This window comes from Lissotriton helveticus, chromosome 1_1 (genome assembly GCF_964261635.1).
Source record: "Lissotriton helveticus chromosome 1_1, aLisHel1.1, whole genome shotgun sequence".
In the NCBI taxonomy this organism is placed as follows: Eukaryota; Metazoa; Chordata; class Amphibia; order Caudata; family Salamandridae; genus Lissotriton; species Lissotriton helveticus.
The window spans coordinates 892,867,681-892,888,021 of record NC_136057.1 but is presented as its reverse complement, the minus strand read 5'-3'; positions in this window follow the sequence as shown (position 1 = coordinate 892,888,021).

Below are 20,341 nucleotides of genomic sequence, written 5' to 3'. Positions count from 1 at the left end.
TTGATGATGCCTGACAGTGTTAAGCTGTTGTCAATGATGTGTGACAAATCGATGTGTCGTCGGTCAGTGCTGACCTTGGCAAGGCTTGTCTCACTGCATGGTGGTGTTTCATACTTGTGCTACCAGGCCCGTACTGGCTGTTGCGGGCACCAGGCAATCCTCCGGTGCGCCGCAAGGGTGGGGGCCGGTTTTGGGCCCCTGGGGGCCGGTTTGGTTACAGGGACATTATGCAGCATAGCTGCAAAATCGGCCCTGTAACAAAATCGGCCGAAAACGGGCTCGGCAAAGAGCTCAGACCTCCCCCCGGGGGCCGGCCGAGCACTTTGCCGGGGCCGGGTTTGGTTCCCAATCCGGCCCCGTGTGCTACCATATCAGCCCATGCACACAAGTTTACCATCTACTGTGATCATTGGGCTCTTGATGTGTGCCAGCTTCACATGATGCATTGAGGTGTTACAGGTACAGCAGATGTGTGTGAGGCATTCATGGTCATCTTACACACTTTTGTTGATGGTACGGTATGAGGCATGCACATGTGGAATGTGGTGTTCAGAAACTGTGAATTTCCATTTCCATTCTGTTTTGTTTGCGGCACCTGTGTATTCTAAATGGATTGGTGTGTCCTCTGTGTGTCTCAAATTTAAACACATGTGACCTTGTGTGCCACGCATCTCTCATGGAATTTTAAGGTTTTGCGTGACATGCTTAACGGTATGTGCTGAGTCCAGCTCATGATGGTTGTCATTGACATGTTTTCATGTACATCTCAACTAGGAGGAGGCCAAATCTTATACGTCAGCTGACAGTGCTGGAGGACATGGAGGATATAGCGATCATCCGCAAATTCCGCCTCAACAGAGTGACCATGAAGACCCTTTGTGATCTGTTGGAGCCCCACCTGCAGCCTCGTCGCCACTACCCAACAGCCTTCACACCCACATACAAAGGGATGGCAGCCCTCCACTTTTTTCCAACTGGTTTCTTCCAGGAGACCGTGGCCGGCGCTGCAGGGATGTCGCAACCCATGTTCAGCATGGTGCTGAGGGATGTTCTTGCAGCCATGATGCGATATAAGGATCAATACATACATTTCCCCAGGGGAGCAGAATTGCCCGGTGTGAAGGGTGACTTCTATGCCCTTGGGCACATCCCCCATGTTGTTGGTGCCATCGATTGCACCCATGTTGGTCTGGTGCCACCACAGGCCACTGAGCACATTTTTAGGAATCGCAAACATTATCATTCAATAAATGTGCATGTGGTGTGCCTTGTGGACATGACCATTTCACATGTGTGTGCAAGATTCCCCGGTTCAGCCCATGATTCATACGTCATGAGGAACAGCATGGTGCCCCGGATGATGGCTAACCTACATCCTTATTGTGCTTGGATTGTGGGTGAGTATGCCTAGTGATATGGCGTGATGTGTGTTTGTGACCCTCTGCCCTCTGCCTGTGCAACATTGCAATGTGTGTTTGTCAAGTACAATGAGGCCCATGGCAGAACCCGACGTGTCATTGAGCGGACTTTTGGCCTACTCAAGTCCGCTGCCTTGACAGGGCTGAAGGTGCACTGGCATACTCGCCTGGGAAGGTGTGCCAGATCATTGTGGCATGCTGTATGCTGCACAACATGGCCATTCACAAGGAGATTCCCCTGCTCCTGGATGATGGAGAGGCACAAAGGCCCCCACCTGCCCAAGGACCTGAGTCCAGTGATGAGGACAGTGGAGAGGAGGAAGGAGTTGAGATACGTCAACAGCTCATCAACCGCTACTTCACTTAAAGGTGTGTGAAGATGTACGACTTGTACATTGTCTGTTGTGGTTGTCACCTGTGTGTAGGAAAGGTGGCATTGACATTGCATATGTGGACGTATGCAGGACTCTATTGGTTGACACCTGCTACACATTGTCTTGTATGCCTGTAGACTCATGTATATGTTTTGTGTTGTGTTATGTCTGTGATGCCACAATGTCACCAGTGACTGTTGTTCTGTTTTGTCTCCCTAGGTGCTTCAAAATAATCCAGCCCTACATACTGTGCATCATTTGGACACATCATGGACATTTTCGAAACTGTAAATATTGCACTAAAAACAATACAGCCCAAAATCTGGTGTATCAGGTATTTTATTTGCAAAGTGGACATGTGAGGGGTGCGGGAATATTTACATGAAGGTGGTGAAGGAGCAGTAGGTTGACAGTCATGGTAGATGAGATGCAAGAGTAGACACCACATGGATGTGGTGACCCAGTCCAACAGACAAGTGCCATTGCCAAGGCAATGTGGGTAAGGACAGTCCAAACAGTCAATGCAGTGGGGAAGAGGGTTGCCATAAGGGCTGGCTCCGTGACTGGCGTGTGGCTGGTGCTTTGCCTCCGGAGACCTCCAGGCTCTTCTTTGGACGCCCCCTTGATCTTTTTGGCGGGGGGGCCTGCTGAATGGCCAGCGGCATCTGAGGACTCACCTCTCTCTGTTGGCGCAGGGGAGGATGGTGCACTGTCATCCTGCAGCACAACAGAAGGGGGCGGAGGTGTTGGTTGTGACGCAGGCCTGTCCCTCAGCAACGCCACTTGCTGGGCCATGAGGTCCACCATTTGACCAATGCGTGTGTCGATGGTCCTCATCAGCAGGATGAGCTCACGTAATAGTTTGTCCGACCGGCCACTTTGTCCCTGAACCTGTTCATATGCACCGATGCATCTGGTGAAGTGGTCCTGGGATGGTGTGCCAACCTCCTGAGGTCTGGGGGGGGATCCTGGCCCTCCGACCTGCCCTGCTGCCACGGACCTGTTGCCTCGCCACGGTGGGTCCTCGCACACTCTCCCTGCCCTCCACAGTTGGTGGTGTGTCCTGGTCATCCCCTGGGACAGGGAGGGTGCTGGTGGTGATGGTGGTGGTGGCCGAGGTGGCAGCGGTGGAGGCACAGGCCGTGACTGCAGGGGTCTGCTGTGCAGTTGTTGGTGCAGCCGTGGTGGTGGGGAGGACGGGGTCCTGGGACCGGTTGGGCCTTGGCACACCAGATGGACCGGCCCAGAGCTCATCGTCCAAACTGTCCTGGGAGTCAACATCCGAGAGCCCGTGTACCGGGGGTGGAGACTGGCTCTGCTGGTCGTTGTTGTCCTCAGCAGCAAGATCTTATCACCTGTGGATTAGATGGGGATTGGTCAGTGTTGTGCAATGTGCAAGTATTCTGTTAGCTGCATTTCATCTGCTGTCTGTACACTACACAATTGAGACAACTTTAGTATTATTGTTAAATGCAATACTGGCTGTTATTACATGGTGCAGGGAAACATCAAATAATCATACATGTCCTGTATCGATGCATTGCATGCAATTGATGCAGTGTGTAGTGTTGCAGGTCTTACAACCAAAAACAGCCAGACCTGTGACGATGGTTACCTACCTGTTAAGTGAGGGTGAGCAGTGCAATGGCTGACACATGCTCCTGGGTGGGGAGGCATCCATGCTGCTGGAGTGTGGGACAGGGGGCATGGTGGGAGTCGTGATATAGGCCTCCCACCCCCAAACAGTCCTCCCAGTGAAGATGGCTGCCTACCTGTTAGGTGAGGGTGAACAGTGCAATGGCTGACACATGCTCCTGGGTGGGGGAACAAAGCGATACAAAAGGGGATGATGGACGGAGCATTTGAACAAATCAAACACTCACCCCCAGTCAACTGATCTGGGTTTAATCCATCACCATTCTTTAGTTCACTCAGCCACCCCAGTTCAGACATGGCTATATGCAAATCAGTCTGACCCTGTGCCTTATGGGAACAGTCCAGCCCGAATTGCCAAGCCATGTCTTCCCTGGACCGGAAACAAGCATCCTGGGACCGGTTTCGGATTCATAATCCTCATCAGCCAGGCTATCTTGAATCCAGTGGCCAAGCGAACAAGGGACTCATGTCTGAGCATACCCTGCCACACTTAGGGCGAACAAAGCGATACAAAAGGGGATGATGGACGGAGCGTTTGAACAAATCAAACACTCACCCCCAGTCAACTGATCTGGGTTTAATCCATCACCATTCTTTAGTTCACTCAGCCACCCCAGTTCAGACATGGCTATATGCAAATCAGTCTGACCCTGTGCCTTATGGGAACAGTCCAGTCCGAACTGCCAAGCCATGTCTTCTGAACTGGGGTGGCAGAGTGGGCTAAATAACGGTGATGGATTAAACCCAGATCTGTTGACTGGGTGTGAGTGTTTGATTGATTCAGATGCTCCGTCCATCACCACCCCCTTTTGTACCTGGGTGGGGGAGGCATCCATGCTGCTCAGGTGTGGGACAGGGGGCATGGTGGGAGTGATAGTGCAGGCCTCCCACCCCCAAACAAGCCTCCCAGTGAAGATGGTTGCCTACCTGTTAGTTGAGGGTGAACAGTGCAAAGGCTGACACATGCTCCTGGGTGGAGGAGACCTCCATGCTGCTCAGGTGTGGGACAGTGGGCATGGTGGGAGTGATAGTGCAGGCCTCCCACCCCCAAACAAGCCTCCCAGTGAAGATGGCTGCCTACCTGTTAGGTGAGGGTGAACAGTGCAATGGTGTTTGGGTTGGGCAAGGAAGTACTTATCAGCATGTTGGTTGCCATTTCTTTGTACTTACCAGCCTCTGTTCCCCCGGCTACTCCTGTGAGACTCTCAGGATGCAGTATGGCAAGCACCTTCTCCTCCCATGGTGTGAATGTTTTCTGTGGGATTGGAGGGCCACTGCCAGTCCGGTTCGCCAGCTCCCAGTTCTTGTTCCTCTTCTCCTTGACAACCCTCTTGAGATCATGCCACCGCTTCATGATCTCCTTCTTGGATCGCGGGGTGGTGCCTACTGCATTGACCGTTTGGAATATCCTTTCCCACATTTATGTCCTTGGGGCTAATGGTGTCTGTTGGACCAGGCTACCAAACAGTTGTGGTTCCACTCTCACTATCTCATTGACCATGACTGTCAACTCACCCTCTGTGAATTTTGGCATTTTCTGTGCTGCCACGGTGGTTGGTGTTTGCAGTGTTTGTGGGTGCAGGGGTGTGTGTGGTGGGTGTTGTGTTGAGCTGTGAGGCGTGTTGTGTGCACCGGGATTGTTGGTGCTGGTGTGATGGTGGTAATGATGGTGGTGGTGGTGGTGGTGTTGGTGGTGTGTGTTGTTTTGCCTCTCCTGTCAGATGTGGTGTTTGCCCTTCTCTTCTGGAGTGTTGCAAAGGATTGTGGTCAGTAAAGGGGCTGTTTTTATACTCAGCTGTGTGGGTGTGTCCAAATGGGCTTTTGCTGTGAGATGTATTGTGGGTGTTGTTCTTTGTAATTGTATTTTATTTTTGTTGCATTAGTTTTATCATTGGTATGTGTTTTGTGTATTTGTGGGGCATGGCTACTTTGATTTGTGAAAATAAAAAACCAAAATAACAACAGAGGAGCGTCACATCCCAAAAGACTACAGGATAGACAAAAAGTAAGCAAATAGTCTAGCACACCATCTAGGATGTTCACGAAAAAACCTTTTACGGTTGATTTGAAAGCCCTCACTCACCGATCTGGTCGGTGACATGCTTCATCATCGGGCCCCACCAGGAGTGGCCGAATGCCACCCCGGTGTGCTGCAACGCCAGGTAACTGCGGAGCTGGTTTTTTGTGAATGTGAAGAGAATATTAAAATGTCACAATTGAGTCAAAAAAGAAATTTTATTCATATTGCCAATTGGACAGGGATAGAAAATAGAGGTGTAGGATAAAGGACCAAAATTAAAGGTCCAATTTTATCCTAATGCAAGGTCAACATGTTTCAGCCTATGTGAAATGTTATATCAGGCATTCGTCAGGACCAGTGAATTAAAAATAAGTGCCTATGTGAATATGTGATGTCAAACCCCGGTGGTATGGTCTCGCTAAGGCCCACCCTACCCAGTCGTTATAAGTGTGAAAAATAAAAACACTTTACCAAGATTCCAACGTGTCGGAGTGGAACCGAATCTATTCTGTGAGACTTTAACTATCCTGTTATGCCACAACATGGTGTTCTTCGGGATCCGGCAAACAAGGGCGTTGCAGGTACCAAGCGGGTGCCTAGCTAGCAGGGCGTGAGCATGACGGAACTGAGATAAGTACCTGTCCATTTCTGGTGGCATCCGCCATTCTCCCCAGTAATTTCCTTTCTTTCTACAGGGTGTGCCATATTGCTACCACCCCCCCTCCTGAGATCCATGGTGCCTTGAATCTTAGCACCATTTGTAAGAATGTTTCTGGTTTTTATCTTGGCTCCATTGTGACTATTTAGTCAGCCCAAAATCCACGAAGCATTTTTTCTGTATATATCCACCTGATTAATATTAATTTGGGCATTTTATCACCAGTTAGCCCTGATCTGCTAGCATAGCCACGTTATGAGAACTCATATAGGGACACCTGCCCCTGGGTCTCCACATGGATAATGCTATTCTCGTACGTGCACGAGCTCACTTTCAATTCCACTCGTGTTCCTGATATGGCTACATCTTTACACTTAAAGCACTTGAGCAAGTTTGCCTAGTACCTAATCACAACGAACATATCAATAACTGAATATATCTATGTTTTCTTTTTCAATGTCTTGTTTGTTTTATGTCAATGTCTTTGTCTCACAGATGGGTAGGGTGGGCCTTAGCGCGCCCATACCACCGGGGTTTGACATCACATATTCACATAGACACTTATTTTTAATTCACTGGCCCTGACGAATGCCTGATGTAACATTTCACATAGGCTGAAACATGTTGACCTTGCATTAGGATAAAATTGGACCTTTAATTTTGGTCCTTTATCCTACACCTCTATTTTTTATCCTTGTCCAATTGGCAATACAAATAAAATGTCTTTTTTTACTCAATAGTGACATTTTAATATTCACTTCACATTCACAAAAAACCAGCTCCGCAGTAACCTGGCGTTGCAGCACACCGGGGCGGCATTCGGCCACTCCTGGTGGGGCCCGATGATGAAGCATGTCACCGACCAGGTCGGTGAGTGAGGGCTTTCAAATCAACCGTAAAAGGTTTTTTTCGGGAGCATCCTAGATGATGTGCTAGTCTATTTGTTTACTTTTCCTCTATCCTGTAGTCTTTTCGGATGTGACGCTCCTCTGTTGTTATTTTGATATTCGCACGAGGGGAATAGGAGTGCTTCTTGTTTCCCTTCCTCTCTTGTTGTTGCAAGTTGACTTAGCAGCGCACAGCTGTGAGAGTTGATTCCCCTCTCTAGGTAGAGAGTACTTTGATTTGTGCTCAGTTAGGCATCGTTGTGGTGTTTTGGCTTCGTCCGCCATGTTTTTCATGTACGGTCTGCTGCGGTGGCTATGCTGCAGCTCTTCCGCTGGCTCTCCCATTCACTGCAGTGTGCGACCGCGGCGGTCGGAAACAGCGATTCGTACTGCGGGACCAACGGGGGAATCCTAATTTCCCATGCGGTGTCTGCGCTTTGCTTGCTCCATGGCGGTCGGGGTGATTTTCCGCCCGGTATCCTAATGGGGCCCTTGGTATCTCGGAGGTTCTACTAATTTATGTTCTCTGGAAAAGCTTGTTAAATCAAAGACTTAACAGATTTGTTTCTAAACGGTGCCCGTCACATAAATGTACTAAGTTTCTGGCTTGAGCTGGTTCACCTCTGCCTAAGGCACACTTTGTTAACCTCCTTGGCTTGGCTTCATGTTCCTGTAGCTCTTGTGCTGTTACATCCAGTTTATCTGATGTCTGGCATTTAGTTTGAAAGCCAGTGGAAACACTGGTCTTGAAAAAATTCTTTGGATTCCCTTTACTCATGAGTAAATTCTAACATTCTAGGTCGATGTTCAAATGACTGTGAGGGATAAAAAATAACACCACACTAAAACATCCACAAACATATTTTCAAGAGTGTACCTCGCCTGTATTATTTGCTCATGAGTAAATTGACACACGTATATTTACTCTTACACTTTGTTGTACATTAACTACTTTTGTCTAGTCACCATTTCAAGTGTAAATTACTACAAAGTGTAGACTTACACGTCCTCACCTCCTGGAACCAGGAGATTGAGCCAAATTCACGAACGCAAAGTTACCACTAGTAACTTTAGACACATAGATAGAGGTTTCTGCCACTGGGGCGGAGATAGCCCTATGGTAAAGTATATTGATTAAACGTTTAAAAAAAATAGTACACATATTTTCTGTTCAATATCATTGTAAAAGAAATTTAGAAATGTATTTTAAACGTCGAACAGTGAAAAAACTGATACAGCTCTAATAACTTATTTTGGAATTAAAATGTAATTATATAATGTCATTTAAAAAAAATCCCACCCAGAGTAAAATGTTTATATTTATGTAATAGTAAAAATAACCAAAAGGTGTATAAAGAATTAATTTAAATTAATGTAATTATTTTTAAAGAAATAAAGTTCCATATATTTTTTAATTAAAACGTTATTAAGATATTTAAGATTAAAATAACAATATATATCAATTTCTATTTATCAGATTACGATATGTCTGTCTATCCATTTTATATATATATATATATATATATTCACTGAAAAAACCATAGGTTTCAGGCCTTATACAGTTAGGAATTAGCATTTAAAAAACCTTGCAAATTCACTGAAAAAAACATAGGTTTCAGGCCTTATATAGTTAGGAATTAGCATATAAAAAAACCTTTAAATTCACTGAAAAAACCATAGGTTTCAGGCCTTATATAGTTAGGAATTAGCATTTAAAAAAAACATTGAAATTGCTCCTATATAGTTAGTTGTACTAACTATATTTCGCGCACACGCAATCCACTGCTGATGATGTCACATATTACATCATTCATGACATGGTCAGTGACATCACTGATGACATCTCATGTCGAAAGCAGCGGACAGATCAAGTAAGAATAGGACCGCTCTTCCTCCTTTATCTAGGGTCTCCTTAATGGATTCTGATATCTCGATTAAGGCTGTCTCTGTGCTAAAATTAGCACGGAAACCGGATTGACTCATATGGAGAAGGCTGTTTGTTTCAGTGAAATCAGTGATTATAGAATTCACGTATGTTTCAAAGGATTTCGCAAAGAAAGGCAATAGGGAAATAGGCCTATAGTTAGATGTTATAGTAGGATCCGCAGTGGGTTTTTTTCAGCAGGGGGAGGATTTTTGCCCTCTTCCAAACAGATGGAACCTGGCCACTGCTCAATGACAAGTTCAGAACCTTATTGACTTCTGGATTAATAATCTCCGCCATAGCAGCAAGTATTTTTGCAGGGCAGGGATCGGATGGAGACCCCGACTTTAGGTTTTTCATTTTGGACAGAGAGTGCGCCAGGGTAATAGAAGGAACCTGCAAGATGGTAGCGATGCCAACCGTAGTAGTTGAGTGCAAGGCAGAAAGAGATTCACCCTGCGGCACATCCGCGGTAGCTAATAATGTTTGAATTCCCGAGACTTTCTCATGGAAGAAAGAAGCCAATTGGTTTATCCAGTTTTCGGACACATTCCTTTTCGAGATTGCTGCTTTCGGTGCAATAAAGTGTTGAACAATTTTAAAAATGTCCTTGCTCTTATTCCCTGAAGCCTCAATTCTAGCTGAGAAGAAAAAAAAATTTGCCTCCAAAATTCTACTATAATACTGCTTTAGTGCCTCTTTATATAGTGCTTTACTATGTATGGCATGGGATATGTTTTAGTCACATATTTGTAAGTTTTAATACGTTTTGCTGATGAGCTTTTCGGGAGACATCTGTTGAAATTAAGCCTCTGTATGGCTATAGTGGCGCTTCTACGTTTGCTTGGGCTCTTTGTTTTATTGCGTAAAGTTAAGCAAGGGCGGGTGTTGAGGTGGTGTAGTGGTACTGTGACTATTTATAAACCGTCTTATGGTATGGTGTATGTTTGAGTTGCAAAATTGCAGGCTTTAATAGCTTTTGCTGATGAGCGTTCCGACGGACACCTGTTGACATTAAATCTATGTATGGCTATAGTGGCGGTAACGGGAGTGCTGGGGCTCATTGTTTGATTTCGTAAGGTTAAGCAATGGCATGGGTGGGGGAGGAGAAGGTGTGTATGTTGCTGATTATAAAACGGACAATTCTAATGTGGGCATGTGTAGTTAGTAAAGGTAATGCAGTTTTACTGGGCCCATTTATAAACCGTGCTATGGGATGGTTTATGTTTTACCTGCCAATTTGCATGTTTGAATAGTTTTTGCTGATAAGCGTTCCGGCAGACACCTTTTTTTTTTTTTTTTTTTTTTACCTTATTGGTAATCTTTATTTGGATATAAAATAACATCCTTAAAAGAAGTGCCAACAGCAATACACATTGTAAGAGCAAAAATAACATCAATGATCAACTTTAAATAAATAAAAGTTCCCACATTGCATTGTGCAGTTCCCTATTGAACAATCCAAGCGACGTTTAAAAGCGACTTTTTTTTTTATTTTTTTAAAAGAGGATAAAAGATACGGCGTTTGTTATACAGTAATTTACCGTGTTGAACTTGTATGCCCACCCGCCGTTATAAATAATTACAAATGTTAAAAAAGAGATCAGATAAAATAGCAACAGCAGGTCAGTAGCAACGAATCATGATAGTGCAACAATAAATAAAGTCAATTACAGATGATACAACTTGGTTTAGGCCGCTCCCAACATGAGGGGAGCATGCAAAAAATTGCGATATGCAAAGCGTATAAACAGTATAAGGCCGATATTTAAAGCCGTGTTTTCTGGGCATAAGGCCGCAATGATTGCCTGTCTGCAGGACCGGATTCCCAACCTATTCCACTCCACTTTCAATTTACGTCTGCGCTGTGCCATGAGTGTTGGGCAAAGACAAACCACGTGCTCCAGAGTTTCGGCCGACCTGCCGCACCCTCTGCACCATATTTCATCTGATGTACGACGCCAGCCTGGCAGATCTTTTAAAAATTGCCAGTCACCAAGTCTGATAGCCATAAAACTGAGTTTTAGGTGCAGGGAGTAGGTGCAGGATAGATAGGTTGCAGGAGCCAACCGCCCGTACGAGTTCATGATGGCCCAGGCGTGTCTACGTTTGGCAAGGTGATTTTTATCCATGATGAGGGAACTTATTCGGACGCTTTTCTTAATAGTGGATTTAAATACTGTCATACTGGGGTTGAGATCCCATAGGTCACCCGCAGAGAGTTCTTGAATGTACTCCTTAAAGAGGCACCCATACCTGCCCCCTGGGTTTTTCACAAAGATATCTTGCCAAACTAGTGACTCCAATGAGCCTATGTCTGCTTGTCTGAATTTGTGGCAGAGATTTAGAAATGTGCTAATGCTGGAGGCTTCATAGTTTAATAAACCAAATTCTAGCCTAATCTGGGCAGCAGAGGCATTTTTGGGCAACCGAAGGACTTTTTTATAAATTTTAGTCACGTGTTGGTTTAAATTCATGTTCAGTTTACCCCTGAAAATCCCATTACCATAAGACAGTGTCGGGCCTATTTTTGCTCTCATGACCTCTAGTAGAGGAGTTAAACTTGGGCCAGACAATTTTTTTGAGAGCTTAGACAGGGTCACCTGTAGGGTCACAGCTTTAGCAGATATTGCCTTACGCTGTTTTGCAAAATTACCCCTTGAGTCGAGATTGACCCCTAGGTATTTGTATACACTTCCTACTGCAATGGTCATGTTGTTATAAGACCATCCTCCCCCGGCTTTTCTTTTTTTTCCAAAAATAACCACTTGAGTTTTCTTTAGGTTAACCTCTAACAGGTTTGCAGTGGTGTAATTGTATAATTTTACCAGGAGCCTTTGTAAACCAACGCGGGTTAGACTGAGAAGCACTAGGTCATCAGCGTAAAGCAGGTTGCTTATGGGAACACCACCCACCTTTGGGGGATGACTATTTGTTTCATCTAAAGTTGTCGTCAGGTCAGCAATAAACAGATTAAAAAGAAGTGGGGCCAGCACACAACCCTGTTTGACACCCCTAGTTGTCATGATTTTCCGAGAGAGATGTGTGCCGGACCCCAACTTCACCTGAACCCATGTACCTGAATATAACTGAATTATTGCCTCCAGAAGTTTTCGAGGGATTCCCCATCTCCTTAGATTTTCCCATAGGGCTGCCCTGGGGACCCTATCGAAAGCGGCTTTAAAATCAACAAAGCAGCAAAAAACAGCCCTAGATGTTAAGCATACTTTATCAACAATAATGGCTAATGTCAGTAAGTTAGTCATGGTTCCGGATTTGGCAATGAAGGCGGTTTGGTTCATTGGAATCAGATTCTTCTCCTCCGCCCATGCTCTCAGCTCGTTCAGGAGAATGCTCGCGTAGTGTTTGGCCTCAATGTCCAAGAGAGCTATCAGTCTGTAATTGTTTGGTGATGAATGGGGACCTGATTTGTAGATTGGGTGGATTATCGCTCCACGCCAAGAGTCCGGTATAATCGAGGTTCTAAGGGAATAATTAAAAAGGTTGGTTAGATAGCCGGACCAGAGGGGTAGATTAGATTTAAATAAGTTCTGAGGTAGACCATTGGGACCCGGTGCTCCGTCCGCTCTTGCTTTCAACAGGACTTTGGTGACCCTTTCTCGAGTTGTCTGAAGATCGTCGGTGCTGGGGTCCAAGCTACCAGTAGACCTGCTCCTACTTTTACTCGGGCTTGTCGACGCCGACCTTGGCGGACATGCGTCTATTCCTTCTGGGGACTTAAAGTGATCCACTAGAAAAGCGGCCCAGCTGGCTTCTTGTATATTTGCTGAGCCGGAGCTGGACGTACCAGAGTTTTGCCGGTTAATTAAGGCCCAGAATTTCCTTGCATTGTGGTTTTTGCTCTCCCATATTAGTTTGCACCAGAAATCATCTTGTTGGAGTTGCTTTTCTTTTTGTACTGCCTGCCTAAATGTTTTTTGGGCGAGTTTGTACACCTTAAGAAGCTCGTTATCTCCTGGGGATTTCATCAGGGACCGCAAGGCGCTGTTTCTAAGTGTCTTCAGTGCCCTTGTCTCTCGTGAAATTATGCCCTGGTGGGTGACCGAATTTGTCCGAGAGAGCTGTTTGGTTGGAAATAGCGTTATAAGTTTTAAACAAAACGTTGTCCATGCAGCAACTGGAAGAAGCCCCAGATCGGAGCCGGCTGAGATAAGGGCCAAGCTTGCTTCCGTGACAAGGGGTATTATTTCGTCACTCCATCTTAGGCGTTTCAGGTTGTCACAGTGCATTCCTGTAAATGTAATTGGGGCAGATTTATGGAGCTCTGGCTTTATTTTAAGGGTTAAAGACTGGGGACGGTGGTCGCTTTCAGTTCGCGGTTGTATACTGAAGTTGTCCAGATGCTTCAGCAGAGCCAAGTTGCAAATAGTGTAATCTAAGTAGGAACACTTGCGGCCATTCGTCCAAGACCAGTTTGGTGGTGTGTCATTAGTGGACCTTCCATTTATTACCACAAATCCTGCACTGTGTAGTTGCAGCACACAGAGTTCCCCCAAACTGCAGTAGGCTTGGTTTAGCGGTTTGGATTGCGCCTCAACTTCTGCAGATGCAAGTGGGGTTAGCCCTTCAAGATCTTCCATATTGTCCTGGAAGAGGTTGGTATTAAAATCCCCTGTGATTATACAATCGGCATACTGTTGGTCCACGGCCAAGTCCCTCACAATTTTCATTAAACGTGTTAGATGTATCTTTTTGGAGTGGGTACTGGGATTGATATAAATATTAAGCAATAGAAGGGGGCGTTGGTTACTCCATGAGTTGATTTTGACTCCCAGGACCCAGTCTTCGTCGAAGTTCAATGGCATAATCGGGCCTTTTAGATTGTTAGAGACATAAATCGACAGGCCCCCTTTTGGGTGGCCGTAGAGACAGTCTCTGACCGCCGGTTTCCAAAATTCAATAAAACCGGTCACTGGGGTGGTTTGGGTGGCCCATGTCTCTTGTAGTGCTATTACAGTGTGCCCGAATATAAAAAAGTGTGTATCCAAGTTGGAGATTTTATTTTGGAGGCCACTAATGTTCCATGAGCACAAAGCGAATAAAGGGGCTCGTTCCAGAATAGAGAGTTCTGTGGTTGGAAGTGCTTGAGATGCCATTTGAACAGAAGCCTTGGCATTTAGATGTCGAGGATGGAGCTCCAGGGGTCAGGCCATTTTATTGCAAGCCAACGCAGCTGGAAGCCACCCCCAATCTTCGGAATTATCCGGATTAAAATTTCTGTTCAGGGGAGTTAAATTCCCCTCTGTTGTGCCTAAGGCGTTTTTTAGAATGGAGTAGGGCCTACTTTTGATTCCTGGTGCGGTATTTTCAACTTTTTGCTGGGGATCCGGATGGTTTACCAGTAATGAAGGGTAACCTGGGGGGTTATACGGGTAAATTTTGATGCCCCATTCCCGAAAGATTGCCCTTTGCTCGATAAATACTTGCGCCCAGGTTGATGATTTAAATGACACCAGGGTTACCTCTGATGGTTGTGAACCTCTTGGTGGAAGGAATTCAATAGAGTCAATGTCTTCAGATGTAAGGGCCTCAAATCCCGGTACCCCATTTGCTAGTTTTATTATATTTGATCTGTTCAGGAAGTCGTGCCGACCCTTGGAAGTGTATTCTGGGGCAAGGAGTATTCTGGCAACCACGGTGCTGCTTTTAGCACTCTTACTGCTGGAGCTTGCGTTGGGATGAGGGATTCTTTCGATTAGACAACCTACGTCTGGGCCCGATCGAGATTGAAGTGAAGTTGATGGACCTGTGCCTAGTGACTCACAGTTAGGGGGTGGAGTTGATTCATTGTTATGAATTTTTTTTGCAGGACTAAGTCCAGGTGTTGGATTTGCCTGAGTTAGTTTATAATTATGTATAACTTTTACAAAACTGTGACCAATGATTCGGTTAGCCTGCAGGGTGCACTAGGTATGCGGGTAGGTTGAGGTTGGTTTCTCATGACTGTACTCGTTGGCTGGATCGGGTCACTAGGGTTGACCCTTAATGGTTCAGTTATGGGTTGGCACCCAGTTGCTGCTGGTTTTAAGGCAGTAATGATATGATCCTGTCTACAGCCCGGGGTCTGTTGACAGACACTTGGGGCTGAATCATCCTTAAGTATACATTGGCTAGTGTTTGCTGTCTGAGGAGTAGTTAGATCTTTTTTATTACTAGCATTTAAGAATAGTGGAAATAGTTTAGGTGGATTAATTATTGGGTTTAATCTTGTTTTATTCCTCTGTTTGCGCTGGCGTTTTCGCTCCCTCTTGCTAATATGCGGAGGAGGGGCAAAGGGTGCGTCTGAAAAGGGGGTAGCCACAATGGTCGCCGTGGCTTCGCTCACTGGCACCGTTTCCCTCTTGTCGTTGGTAGAGTGTGGCTCCCCATGTTCTGGGCCAATGTGTGTGGATGGAGGCGCACGTGATGCCGCTGTCGTAAAGGGGTCTTTGGGGCAATGAAGCCCGTCTCGCTTAGCGATCTCAGTTACCAAAGGGTCTGACCCCCCGCTCGAGTATGGCCTGATCACTTGGCCTTTCACAGAGTTGGATGGTTCTGGGATCACAGTTAAAAGGTTTTGATTTGGCTGAAGCAAACATTCGGGTTGGTTACCTCCCTTCAGTAGCTTAACCTCACTTATGACCGTAGATAAAAAGGCCGGGAGCGAGGACAGCGAGTCAATGATGGGCGAGCAGCAGCAAACAGATTGCACTAATGGATGATTGTGCTCCTGTGATTAGATTATTTAATTTATCTAATTTATTGTCGATCCCTGCTGTGAACAATGCTAGAGTATTTAGCAGGTCGACCTGGGTGTCCAATTTATCCGAATGATAATTTAAAGCAGTAACTGTTGATTGAAAGGTGAGTAATAGTTGGGGCCAAATACTCGAGTTAGTGGACGCGTCTGGCTGTAGCTCTATTTTTGGTGTTAAGTTAGGCGGGTTCTGGGAATCTTTAAAGAAAAGTGAAAGGTCCGCTAGCAGTTGGTCATTGAGGTCTGTTTTTTGGTAAAGTTTTGTCAGGGCTATTATTTCCACTGGTGAGGCGCAGGGAAAGCATTGTGCATTTATCAAATTTGCACTTCCCTCTAATGGACTTAGGGGATGTGAAATGGGGGAACTGAGTAAGTCAGAATTAAATACCGGACCCTTTTGTGTGTGTATTTGTGGAAAAATTAACTGGGTGTGAGTCGCTAAGGGGCCCTCCCAAGGGACTCCATGGGTCTGCGGTAAGCAGGAAAGGGATTCCTCTGATTGCTGAAATTGCCGTGTTTGGGTGCTTTGATCAGAAATTAATGACGAAGGGAACAATTGACTGGGGCAGACCTCTTGCTTACCAGGTTCAGGATGTGAAAGAGGCTGGGATGGAGCGGGGTAGTGACTTGGTTGTAAATTTTGAGGGTCTCTTCCCGTGCAAGTCGGAGATGGTGGTTGGCTTAGACAAGCCTGTTGGTTAACTAGGTCATTTTGGCGGAAAGGGGGGTGACGTGGATCTGATTGAGGACTTGGTGATAAGCTTTTGAAGGGTCTCTGTGACAAAGCCTCAAAGGCAATGTTCTGATCGACGTGTTGAGAACCAAAGATATAAGTGGTCATGACGGGGACGGACTTGTTGGTTATCAATGGTTGAGGCGAATGCGTATTTGGGGCTGCGGCTCGCTCGAACTCGCAGGTCTTGTTTACCTCTAATGGGTGTTGAAGAGGAGTCGAGCTAACCTCCCCCGGTGCTTTTTTAAAGTAATCCAAGAGGGTGAAGGCTTTTGAGCCATTCGAGGATGGGCCACATGAGGGAACCATACTCGTGTTGTAGGAGTATTGCCATCCATTTTGTGAAGGTTTGGTGGTCTTCAATGTGGTCTTCAATGTGGTCTTAACAGTCGGTGGACTCACATGGTCAGCAGAAAATTGCTCCGCCGTATTTGCTGAGGATTTAGTTTTTTTCCGTTTTATTATAGATGGGGGTTTTCTTATTTTCCCTGATCTCATCCTCTTGGCGGTGGAGGGGCTGTTCAACAAGTTGTTCTGGATTGTGACTATAGAAGAAATAGTAAGGATATAAGTTTGGTCAGGATGCGATGTCTTCCAGGCACTCTCTACGTTGCTGGCAGGGTTTGGTTATATTTGGCTGCTTGAATATAGTCACCAGGTTGCAGTTAAGTTTACTTAATGTTTTCCTTGGATCGGAGGACTCTAAAGGGTCGCTTCCAGATGGGCTGCTGAGCTGCTGGGCTGCTGAGCTGCTGGGCTGCAGGGCTGGGCTGCAGGGCTGGGCTGCAGGGCTGGGCTGCAGGGCTGGGGTGCTGGGCTGGGGTGCTGGGCTGGGATGCTGGGCTGCTGAGCAGGGCTGCTGGGCTGCCGGGCTCCTGGTGCAGCTTTGTTGGTTTATCTTATTCAGAAATAAATTATCACAGTCCCAGTCAATCACGTTGAATTACAAGGCGGAATATTGAGCTTTAAGCTTGGGGCACCCCCCCACACAATTAACTCACTCCCTTTCCCACGCCTGCAAGCACTTGTCTGATGGTCTGTTACCACCTCGCCTCAGGCCGCGCTGGGGCTCCCACCCCCCCGTTGCAGTCCCACCACCTGGGGGATCACACGAAGGGGGAAAGAGCCGTCACGAACCTGCTGCGACCGGGCCCAGGCACCAACAGTGATGAAAGCAGACAGAGGGTGTTGGGGGAGGTGCGGGGGGAGCAAGACCAAGATTTAAGAAGGCTTTTTGCAAGAGGAGTCACTAGGCGTTCAGACTGCAGGGGGAGGGAGGGAGGTCGGTAGGGGGGGCTCAGGCAAGACAGAGCATGGACCAGGGGCAGTGGCGCAAGGAACCAGGCTCGAAGTGAGGACCGAGGTGCTGGTACTTTTAATAGAGCGTAACGGGCGACCCCTTAAGGGTAACTGCACCTGCTCCAGTAGAGGGAGGAGGGAGCGAGCAATAGAGGACCTGCTGGGCAAGTATACAGAGAGAGAGGGAGCTTGCCTGGGGCTTGCTGTAGTCCAAGTACACTCGAAATGTGAAATGTGAACAGACAAGCAAATGCCACCTCCGCACCGCTCCCTCCTTACTTAACGTGCCTGGGGACTTGTGGCCCCCCCACCTTACCGTCTGTATGTAGACGCCTGCAGAGTCCTCACCACTCGCCGCCCTTTTCCTCAACCTCGACCACCTGCTATCTCGGCACCCCCCCGACCTGCTGTGGGACTGTGGGACTCACACCAGCAATGAGGTCGGTCCCGGGTCGCTTCTGAGCCGCCTCCGAGCTTCGGAACTGCTCTGCACTCGCCACGCTGCTCAGAGCCCCGCCCCTCGACCGTCACCTCCTACCTGCGTGCGTCTGTCACGTATCGTGCTCACTCTCAAACCTCGCCTCCTACCGTCTGTGTCTGCGGCCCCTCGACTTGTACTCAGACACCTGTTTAAATTAACCCTGTGTATGGGTATAGTGGCGCTACTAGGAATGGTGGGGGGTTCTGTTTGATTTCGTACGGTTAACCAAGGGCGGGGGTGGGTGTGGGTGTGGGGGAGGTGGTTATGTTGCTGATTGAAACAAAGAATATAGTAACGCGCAGATGCCGAGCTAATAAAGGTGATATACTACCACTGGGAGCACTTATAAAGCGCCGTATGGCATGGGATATGTTTTAGTCGCAAATTTGCATGTATTAATACGTTTTGCTGATGAGAGTTTCGGGAGATATCTGTTAAAATTAAGCCTCTATATGGCTATAGTGGCGCTTCTACGTTTGCTTGGGCTCTTTCTTTTATTGTGTAAAGCTAACCAAGGGTGGGTGTTGATGTGGTGTAGTGGTACTGTGACTATTTATAAACCATCTTATGGTATGGTGTATGTTTGAGTTGCAACATTGCAGGTTTTAATAGCTTTTGCTGATGAGCGTTCCGGCAGAATCTGTTGACGTTAAGTCTATGTATGGCTAAAGTGGCGGTAAGTGGAGTGCTGGGGCCTGTTTTTTTATTTCGTAAGGTTAAGCATGGGCATGGGTGGGGGAGGTGCGTATGTTGCTGATTATAAGACGGACATTTGTAATGTGGGCATGTGTAGTTAGTAAACGTAATGTAGTTTCACTGGGCCCAATTATTAACCGTGCTATGAGATGGTTTATGTTTTTCCCGCCAATATCCATGTTTGAATACTTTTTGTTGATAAGTGTTCCAGCACACACCTGTTAAAATTAAGCCTGTGTATGGGTAAAGTGGCGCTACTAGGAATGGTGGGGGTTTCTATTTGATTTCGTACGGTTAAGGGAGGGCGGGGTGGGTATAGTTTACAAAAATATCGATTTATTAATCATGTTATGTATTTTAGTGTTTTTGAAGAGAATTGTTTGTCATTTTATTATATGTTTTGGAATTGTATTAGTTATTAATGTATTTTATGTTGAATTTTGTGTTATTAGTTCCGTAGCGGGTTGTGGGTTTATAGGGGAATAGGGTGGGAAGTAATTTAATTATATCAAATTAATTGATTATTTAATGTGTTAATTTATTAATAATTGTTTAATAATTAGTTGTTAATTAATTTCAATTAGTCAATTAATAATTAATTATGTTAATTGTTTAATTAATTTTAGGTGTGTGTTGTGGAGTTTATGTGTGTATATGGTGTGAAGGGTGGTGAGTAATTAATTATGTATTAATTAATTATTAAATAATTTTTAAAATAATTACCATTAATTAATTAGTCATTATTAATTGTAAATGTGTAATTAATTATAGGTTTGTGTTGTGGTGTTTATAAGTGTATATGGTGTGAAACCTGGTAATTAATTAATTAATTAATTAATAAAAACGTTAATTATCATTAATTAATTATTAATTAATTAATGTAATTGTGTAATTAATTTTAGGTGCATGTGGTGGATATTATAGTGTAACATAATGTGTAATTAATTATTTTTTATGTTTGTTAATTATAATACATTTAAATGTATATATTAATTATGTTTATATTGGAAATTAAATTTAATAAAAATGTTGATAGTTTGTTTTTTTATTGTTTTGGGGTCCAGTGCTCTCCCTACTATTGTACTCACTGGAGTGGTAATAGTAATTTTTACCCCTACGCTATCCAGCGCTTTCCCTACTGTTGCACTCACTGGAGTGGGAATAGTAATTATTACCCCTACGCTATCCAACGCTTTCTCTACTGTTGCACTCACTGGAGTGGGAATAGTAATTTTTATCCCTACGCTATCCAACGCTTTCCCTACTGTTGCACTCTCTGGAGTGGGAATAGTAATTTTTACCCCTACGTTATCCAACGCTTTCCCTACTGTTGCACCCTTTGGAGTGGGAATAGTAATTTTTACCCCTACGCTATCTAACGCTTTCCCTACTGTTGCACTCTCTGGAGTGGGAATAGTAATGTTTATCCCTACGCTAT